Source organism: Astatotilapia calliptera, chromosome 1, assembly GCF_900246225.1.
Source record: "Astatotilapia calliptera chromosome 1, fAstCal1.2, whole genome shotgun sequence".
In the NCBI taxonomy this organism is placed as follows: domain Eukaryota; kingdom Metazoa; phylum Chordata; class Actinopteri; order Cichliformes; family Cichlidae; genus Astatotilapia; species Astatotilapia calliptera.
In genome coordinates, this window is record NC_039302.1 from 6548144 (window position 1) to 6558512 (window position 10369).

The following is a 10369-nucleotide window of genomic DNA, read 5'->3' on the forward strand; positions in this document are numbered from 1 at the left end:
ACTTTACATGAATATTTCAGGGAGAAGTAGTTTTACAAGGTTGGCTAATTTAAAGTGGAATAAAATATGGATATATGGTCTTTTTATGGCGTGGCTGAGAATGGTCCCTAGGGTGATGGGTGTGAGTTTTTTAAAGGATGGCAGGAGGGTTAAGTTACTTTTTACATCTTCCTTTATTCTTAAACTTCTAAAGCTCTTGCCTTGTAGCCTTTTTTTTGTCATTCATGTTGGTGTTATTGTACAAAGTCGTATGGTCTGAGCTGTCAGATCTACACTCAGAAGTACAACTTACTAGTGGCAACTGGACCCTCTCTTGACTTCAGAACTATTTTTACGGCATATATTCATGAAAAATTCCTCAGAAATTTTGCTCCATAGATTTATGGACTGCACATCCATGATGCCCATCTCCTGTTGAGCACATCACAAAGGTGCTTTGAGATCTGGAGGCCATTTGAGTTCAGTGAGGTACTCAAATTCAATTCAGTTCAGTTTTATTTATACAGCACCAAATCGTAACAATAGTCTCCTTAAGGTCAAGACTAGAGCAGGAAGATATGGCCAAAAATATATATCACAATACATATTTGAAAATTTGCGATAACGATATAACTGACGATATAATTTCTGCGAGACAAAATACAACTCCACAACTTTACTAGCGCAAAAAACCCTCATCCATTTATTTTCACTTAAACAAGCAGCTGTTTTTATGTGCATTAAAGCTATATAAACATTTAACAGTGCAAATGCAAGTTCCTTGCTGAAAGTGTAACCAAAAGGCATTTCCAGTAGAAATGAGCTGACATATCCTGAGCATAACCATATATAAAATCCACTGAAGTTAAAAAGAGGAGCTTTGCAACATTAAAGTGCACTGTGCCAAATAAAAAAGTCAAATACGTATTTTTCGGACAAAAAATTGCACGGGATTATAAGGCACATTAAGCGAAACAAAGCAGTCAGATAAATCAAACTTTATTCAACTCTCATTCTTCTTGCTTCCTCCACTTCTGTACCATTGATTCATTAATGCTGTATTCTACCACAGCTGCTCTATTTCCGTGTTGTTGCAGTATATTAATGACTAACCTCGTATTGTGGATGGATTATCTCAGTTGTTCTCCTGACTGAAGTTTGGTCCATTTACAGCATCCTGCCATGCGATTGCATTTGTCTCTAACCATCAGGAACCTTCACGTTAACTTTTATCGAGTGGAAAAGTGTTAGTGTTCGTCCTGCAGCTTCACTGTTTATGTTATGCTAACATAGCTGTGTTGCTAGCGATCACGTAGCACATCATTATATACCACCTAGCCCAACTTCAGTAACCCTACAAACATCACTGCTGTTTGATTCAAATCAATTCAATTCAATTTTATTTATATAGCGCCAAATCACAAGAAAAGTCGCCTCAAGGCGCTTCATAGATACAGAGAAAAACCCAACAATTATATGACCCCCTATGAGCAGCACTTTGGCAACAGTGGGAAGGAAAAACTCCTTTTAACAGGAAGAAACCTCCGGCAGAACCAGGCTCAGGGAGGGGCGGGGCCAGCTGCTGCGACCGGTTGGGGTGAGAGAAGGAAGACAGGATAAAGACATGCTGTTGAAGAGAGACAGAGGTTATTAACAGATATGATTCAGTGCAGAGAGGTCTGTTACAGTTTTTTTCAGTCGCTAACAAGCGTTTGTCCAAACAGTTGTCACATTTGCAAAACTCTAAACACAATTAGCACAGCATCGGTCTGTTGTGGCCATACCATTCACACATTTCATGTCGTGTTCACCCAATATGCAGTCAGCGAACACATTTCCACAATGCTTACATTTTCTTAACAGACAAGCTATACCTCCCAACAAAATTATGGACTGTTTTTGTAGTATCTACGAATGTTAACACACAACATCCCACAATAGCAAAAACAATATTCCAAACCTTAGATACAGTATAAAAACCTCTGCTTCTGCAATGATATCAGTACAAAAACAATATCAATATCAAAAATATATCTCATCTGATAATAAACAAACAAAGGCTCAATACAGCGGGAACTCAGCGTAATTGGCAGTCCACAAATATAATCAAACAGTATATGAGCGACTTTGGTCTTTGCGATGCATGGCGCTCCCTTCACCCCACCAGTAAGGAATATACTTTTTTCTCACATGTCCATCACTCCTACTCTCGTCTGAATTATTTTTTGGTCAGCAGCTCACTGCTGAACGACATTTCAGGCACTGAGATTCATCCTATAGTTGTCAGTGATCATGGTCCTGTATCTTTAACACTAATGCACAAGAATGCACAAGAATAATACTACGACTTCATATTTGGACTATAATGACACTCCCGAAACATCAGCTTCTGTTCTATGGGAAGCAGGGAAAGCTGTGATGAGAGGTAAAATAATTTCTTTCTCATCACATAAAAAGAAAAAAGAAAACAAAAATATTCAGGAATTAGAAAAAAACATCAAATCACTAGAAGAAGCCTACGCGTCCCACCAAGATCAGGAAACATTGAACAAAATACGCAAAACAAAACTAGAATTAAATGAGATAATTGATAAAAAAAACAAAATTCTTAGTACAAAGACTACGCCTACAAAATTATGAACATGGTAATAAATCCGGTCAATTTCTAGCAAACCAGCTAAAAATAAATAAAGAAAAAACAACTATATGTGCTGTTCAAGATTCATCTGGGAACACAATATATGATCCGATACAAATAAACAACATTTTCAGGGATTTCTATAAAACGTTGTATTCACCACAAATAAACCCATCTAAAAAAGAAATTGATCAGTTTTTGGACAACATAACTCTTCCAAAATTATTGGACACTCAAGCAATGGCACTGGATTCACCACTGACACCAGGTGAACTCCAGGAAGCCCTGATAAGTATGCCCAATAATAAGGCTCCAGGTCCAGACGGCTTTCCTGCAGAATTCTACAAAGAATTCTGGTCGATTCTAGCACCAGTTTTCTACAGAACGTTGTTGGAAATTAAAGAAAAGGGCAGACTTCCATCAAATATGAATTCTGCAAACATTAATCTCCTGCTAAAACCAGGCAAAGACCCTGTATGTCCCTCAAGCTATCGTCCAATATCCCTTATAAACGTAGACCTTAAAATAATCTGCAAATATCTCTCAAAGAGACTGGAGAAAATAACCCCCCTCTTAATTCATCCTGACCAAACTGGTTTCATAAAAGGTCGGCACTCATCAACAAATACACGTAGATTACTTAATTTGATAGACTACTCATACAGTAAAAACCTAGAAACTACAATATTCTCTTTAGACGCAGAAAAAGCATTCGACAGAGTTAACTGGAAATTTCTATTTGCAACTTTACACAAATTTGGTTTTGGATCCTCTTTCATAAACTGGTTAAAAATATTATATAATTCCCCAACAGCTTGTGTTAGAACAAATGACCAGACATCCTCCAGCTTCTGTCTCTTGAGGGGCACCAGGCAGGGATGCCCACTCTCCCCTTCACTGTTTGCAATTTTTATTGAACCACTAGCAGCAGCAATTAGACAGAATTCAGTAATTAAGGGCATAAAATGCAAGAACGTGGAACATAAAATCAGCCTTTATGCGGATGATGTGTTACTCTTTCTCCAAAATTCACAAACCAATATCTCTGGGGTGATTGAATTGATAAACTCTTTTGCAAGAATATCAGATTACTCAATTAACTGGTCAAAATCTACAGTTCTACCGATTAATTGCTCCCTCCATAATTCCTCTTCTACACCACTGCAATCGGGAAATATAAAATATTTAGGTATTAATGTTTCTCCCAAGCTTGCAGATCTAACTAAATTAAACCATATCCCACTTTTAAAGAAGGTAGAAGATGATCTGGCTAGATGGAAATGTCTACCCATATCACTCATGGGAAGGGTTGCCGCTATAAAAATGATGGTCTTACCAAAAATAAATTATTTATTCTCAATGAGCCCAACTAAACCGCCACAAGATTGGTTCAGATCTCTAGATTCATGTATGTCCAAATTCCTTTGGAAAAATAAACCCCCACGTATAAGCTTAAAAACACTACAAAAGACCAAGGATAAAGGAGGACTAGAACTGCTTAACTTTCAGCACTACTTCTTAGCCAACAGGCTTCAGTTTATCTCAGGATGGCTAAAACATACCCTCTTAGATGAACCTTGGCTAGATGTAGAACAAGCACTCTGCAATAATCTAGAGATCTCAGACCTACCATTTATCAGCTCAAACATCCAACGACATGAATGCTTTAAAAGCATCAACATCAGCTCTTCTCTGACAGCATGGTGGGAGTTTCTAAAATTGACGGCGTCTTCATTAATCCCATGCAAACGTACACCTATCTGGAACAACCCTGACATATTACAAAACAATAATATGATAAACTTTTCAGATTGGAGTGGTAAAGGAATCAAATATTTAGAACATATACTAGAAGGAACAGAATTTATTTCATTTGACAGACTAGTTACACAATATGGGATCAACAAGAAAAGATTTTTAGAATATCAACAAATTAAATCCATAGTAAAAAAGAAATTTAAACCGGGTCAAGTTGAACTACAAACACCACCAAGTGTGGTTCAATTTCTTACTCTTAAAACCCCCAAATTACTATCCAAAATATACAGAATGCTTTCTAAAACAGATGAATCAATATCACTTCCTATTGCAAAATGGGAAGCGGATTTATCAGTTAACTTAGACCTAAACTTCTGGTCTCAGATTTGCTTAAAAACCTTTAATCTAATTAGAAATCCCAGTCTTCAATTAATTCAATACAAAATATTACATAGAGTGCACTATACAGGTCATCGGATGTTCAAGATGGGCTTTACGTCTACCAACAACTGCTCACACTGCCAAACCAATTCACCGGACAATTATATCCACGCTCTTTGGTTCTGTCCACCAGTTCAGAAGTTTTGGCGCGAGATATGTGAAGACTTATCAAAGTGTCTGAAATGTAACATTCCAACTTCCCCCTTAGTGTGTTTGTTGGGCAGCTTAGATAATGTCACTTCAGAAAAGAATATCTCCCATATGGTTTTCACTGCCCTATGCATAGCCAAGAAAACAGTCCTCATGAACTGGAAAAATAAAAATAATCTTAATTCTAACCAATATAGAAATTATCTATTAGATTACATTAGTCTTGATACAGCCTCTGCCACCACATCAGATCAATTGCTCTGGGCTCCTTTGATCAGCTCCATCACCTAGTGGGGGTGGGGGGGTCATAGTCTGGTCCCGCCTTCACTGTTGTGATTGGTGTGGGGGTAGGGACAGGCTTAGGGCGTCGGGGGGTTCCCCGGAGGCATCTTCCTTGGGGGGCTCAACCCGGGGTAGCGGTCATGTCCGGTTAGGGGCTCTGTTGGCTCTCAGGTGACTGTTTACTCGCGGCTGCGTGCAGCGGGGCTAGGGGAGGGTCTGTGCTGACGGACGTGGGTTACTGACCTGGTAGCCTGGCTGCCCCTGGGTGGGTCCGGGATGGGCGTGAGGTTCTGGGGGCGCTCCGTCTCTGGGCTGGGACCCGGACCGGGCCTCGGGGGCTTGGGTCCTGGTTGGTGTGTTGCCGGGGTTGTGGGCGGGTGGGTGCATGGGGGCCCAGCCCTGGAGCGGGGTGCCGCCGGTGCATCGAGCCACCTGGGGGGCTCTTCAACTGGTGGGGGAGATTGTCACATCTTGCAGGAGCTTTCCTCTCTTCAGGAGCTCCCTCTGCAGGAGGGGGAGATGCAGGAGAGGTGGAGGAAGATCTCAGCCTGGGTGTTTATTGTCTTATGTAGTCTGGAATATGAGTGGATGGTGGGGTGGGTGCAGTTTTCTCTGTGGTGGGGTTGGGAGGACTGTCCCGGGTTCTGTGGGGCCGGGAGGCGCTGCTGCGCTGGGCCCCGGTCTGGATGGGCCTGGGCCCCCTTTCCCTGGCGGGTCGCGGAGTATGGGGGTGCCTACTGGGGTCAGCAGGGGAGCTGGCCCCAGGGAAGGGTCACTTGCCCCTCCCTTCCTTCCCTCCCCATCTCCAGCTGCCTCCCTCTTCCCGCTCCACCACAACCACCCACACATGCAGGACCTTGGAGTAGGGGTATGTCACCAGGGTGCAGAGGAGGCTACCCCCCCCCCCCCCCCCCACCTCTGTCCCCTTCTGGCTGCCTCTGCCTCAATTTTATCCCACAATTTAGACATTCACATTACTCACACTCTCATTACACATACATATAGGATCTTGGGGGTGGGCACGATGCACGGAGTCCAAAGTACCATCAGGGTGTACACCCCACCCCTGGCATCGTTGCCCACCTCTCAATTTTAAATACACGTAGACATTGAGGGCTAGCAGGAGGGACCATGCGCTTACCTGCTGCTCTCTGGCAGGTAGCTCCATGCCCTCCTGGGTTTTAAATGCACCTTAGAACACACATGCATCAACACTACAATGAGCGGGTGGAGGGAGGTTTGGAGTCTTCTCTCACCCCCATTCTCTGCGACCTGCTGGAGCAGGGGGGCTAGGAGGAGGAGTTGGCCGTCCGACTGTGGTCTGGAGTGTGGGGCCTTCCTGCTGCTGCAGAGTCGGGGCGGTCTGCCTCCCCCCACCGTAGGGAAAAGGGTAACACCACCTGGGTCTGGGTGCGGTTCCCCCCTCCAGGGGCAAGGGCACCTAGACCCGGTTTGTAGAGTACGCTTGGGGAGTGTGATCGTGTGTACAGCGTCTCTTTATGTCTGTCTCCACGTTGGTTGAGTGTGGAGTAAGTGCATATGAGAGCATGAGGGGGGGAATGGATGTTTGTATCTGTGTGTGCCTGTTTGTCTGTGTCTATATGTCAGGTTGGGTGTCAGGCGTCACCTCTCTGGGGACATCTCAGGCCCTCCAAGGTTTGGAGGCCTATCTCCCCCTACCACCACTTCCCCTGCCAGTGGCGGTCCCCCTCGGACATCGGTGCGTTGGTGGTTCTTTGTGTCCGGGGGTGGGCGTCCAGGTACACACCGGCTCACTCCTTGGCGGCCGCTTGTCGGGGCCTGGAGCCTGGGGCTCGCTCGGGCCACTTCGGAGGTGGGGTGCCCCCGGCCTCTCGGCCTGGGGCTCGGTCACTCAGGCGCGGCTGGCTGCCGGCGGAGCTCACGGGCGCGTCACTGCAACTCCCCCTGGTTTCTGCTCCGCGGCTGCTGGGTGAGCCCTCATCTGGGACTCTCCTCAGCTCTTTCTGGGACAGTGGCGCAGCTGCCCCTCTGTTGGTCTTCCTTGGTCTCTTGTGTTCTGGGGGCCTCTGGATGTCTGGAGTTTTGATCTCCTCCATACCTGCTTCATGCCCTGAAGGACGGAGCTGTGGCCCCCCCACACCCTCTAGCAGAAGGAACATGAAGGAACCTTTTAAAAAACAAAAAACAAGCGCGTCCATGCTCACAGGTGTACACACGGGTGATCACACCCACAAACTACACCCTTTTTGGCTCCTACCTCAAAGCACACTGTGTTCTGTTGATCTTATGTGCTGCACAATAATGTTTAATATTTAGTATTTACTGTCATATTCCCATATATCATTGTGATGTTGTTTATTCTATTACTCTTGTTCTCTTCTGCTTGTTTTCTTTTTTCTTTGTCAGCAGGTGACCCAGGTGATTAATATATGCATTTTTTTTTCCCTGCCCGTTCTGTTGGTTTTTGTCTTTTGCCCTTCTCCCCCGTCCCTCTTCTCAGCTGTTTCTCTTTCCCTCTTTCTTTCTCCCCTTCTTTCCCCCAGTCAAGTCTGTCCCGTATTCAGTAAGTGAAAATAAAATAAACAATAAAAGGTGAATCAAATGGACCATTACGGCAAGGCTGGGATGGTCAATTTGGTAAAGTAAATCCGTTGGGCATCTTTCTTTGCCTTTAGACAGGCAAACGGGACAGGCAAAAAAAACAAAAACAAAAACAAAACAAACAATTGAATAATTGACATACAGCTGATTTATGTTGGGTAAATTGGGCCAACCACAGCTTCTTCCATTCTGGCTTAGACTCAGTGGGGTTTATAAGGCAAGACCTTGAGGAGTGATGTTTTTGGAAACAAAAAAAAGACAAACACTGTAATGTCTGGTCGAGGAAGAGTAAGAGCAAGGGGCCCAGGGAGAAGAGCAGGCCCAAGGAGAGGGCAAGGTAGAGGTGTAAGAATGCGTGGTGGTGGCATTCCAAGGGCTGCAAGAACAGTAGTCAGTGATGAAATTCGTGCCACTATCATTGACCATATAATCAACCATGGTCTTTCACTAAGAGAGGCTGGTGAAAGAGTGCAGCCCAATTTGAGGCGGTCAACGGTTGCCTCCATTATACGCATCTTTCAACAAACCAACAGGTAAGTATTGCATTTTACATGGATTGTTTCTATTCTCACTTGACATGTCAATATGGTCATACAGTAATACACAATACTAGGTTACAGTACAGTATGGTATACAGTACTAACATGACTTACATAAACTTTGTTTCAGAGAGTTATGGAATTGGAGGCCAACCAGGCCCCTCATGAATTCATATACATCGATGAGGCAGGATTCAATCTGGCCAAAAGGCGTCGACGTGGACGAAATGTAATTGGAAAAAGGGCCACAGTTGATGTGCCAGGACAGAGAGGGGCAAACATTACCATGTGTGCTGCAATTGCAAATGCAGGATTACTCCTTCACAGATGTCAGGTTGGACCCTATAATACAGAGCGCTTGCTTGCCTTTCTCAATGATCTCCACCAGCACCTGGTTCCAGAGCAGGGTCCGGAGGGTGAAAACATGAGGACCTTTGTAATTACCTGGGACAATGTGGCTTTCCATCACTCGCAAGCAATAACAACATGGTTTGAAGTCCACCCAAGACTGGTAAGTCTCTTCCTTCCACCCTATTCACCTTTCCTCAACCCCATAGAGGAGTTTTTTTCTGCATGGAGGTGGAAGGTTTATGACCATCAGCCACATGACCAGATGTCCCTCCTTGAAGCCATGGATGCTGGCTCCAGGGACATCACAGTTGATGATTACCAAGGGTGGATCCGACATACCAGGCGGTTTTATCCCAGGTGCATCGACTTGGATAACATCAGATGTGATGTTGATGAAAACATGTGGCCTAACCCTGAAGATCGCAGAGATTAGATGCAAATTTCTTGCCTTTTTTTAGCCCCCCTCCCCCTCCCCCCTTTTTATCTTGGCTTTTTGCTGTTGTTTTTTTGTTCAGAATGCTCTTGTGTGTTTCATGGATATTTTGTTCACTGTAAGCAATACTGTAAAACTTTCTCTGTCCTATCATACCGTGTTTCTACTGTACCTCCTGTAGTAAACAGTAAAGAAACAAAAACTTGTTTGCTTTTTACTGGAAAGCTTTTGAATGTGAACATTACTGTACATGTGGACATACAGTTACCAACCAAGACATTTCTGGTGTCAAAATGGTGGATTGCATGTTTCGCATGCAAATACCTGTAAAACTGAAACATAAAAGTCTATGCAGTTTTTGTAATGTCAATAATAGCCAGTATTTTGAAACCTGGTGTACTTTGATTGACTGCATGTACCTTGTGAAGTGAAAACAAGTGTTATTCTTTGACAGACTAATTTCATTTCGAGTCAGATTTATAGTGTTTTTGTACAGTTAGTGTGTGCAGAGAAAGATGTGTTCTACACTCAACAAAAATATAAACGCAACACCTTTGTTACTGCTCCCATTCCCCATGGGATGGACGTAGAGACCTAAAATTCATTCCAGATACACAATATAACCATCCCTCCCAAACAGTGGTCACAAATCAGTCCAAATGTGTGGTAGTGGGCACATCTGCTATATTGAGATAATCCATCCCACCTCACAGGTGTGCCACATCAGGATGCTGATCTGACACCATGAGTAGTGCACAGGTGTACCTCAGACTGCCCACAACAAAAGGCCACCCTGGAATGTGCAGTTTTTTTGCGCTATTGGGGGTCTGGGGACCCAGAACCGGTCAGTATCTGGTGTGACCACCATTTGCCTCATGCAGTGCAACACATCGTCGCATGGAGTCTATCAGATTGTCAATTGTGGCCTGTGGAATGTTGGTCCACTCCACTTCAATGGCTGTGCGAGGTTGTTGGATATTCGTGGGAACTGGTACACGCTGTCGTATACGCCGGTCAAGCACATCCCGAACATGCTCAATGGGTGACATGTCCGGTGAGTATGCTGGCCATGCAAGAACTGGGACATTCTCAGCTGCCATCTGCCCTGAACAATGTGAACCATGATTCATCCGTGAAGCGCACACCTCTCCAACGTGCCAGACGCCATCGAATGTGAGCATTTGCCCACACAAGTCTGTTACGGCAACGAGCTGG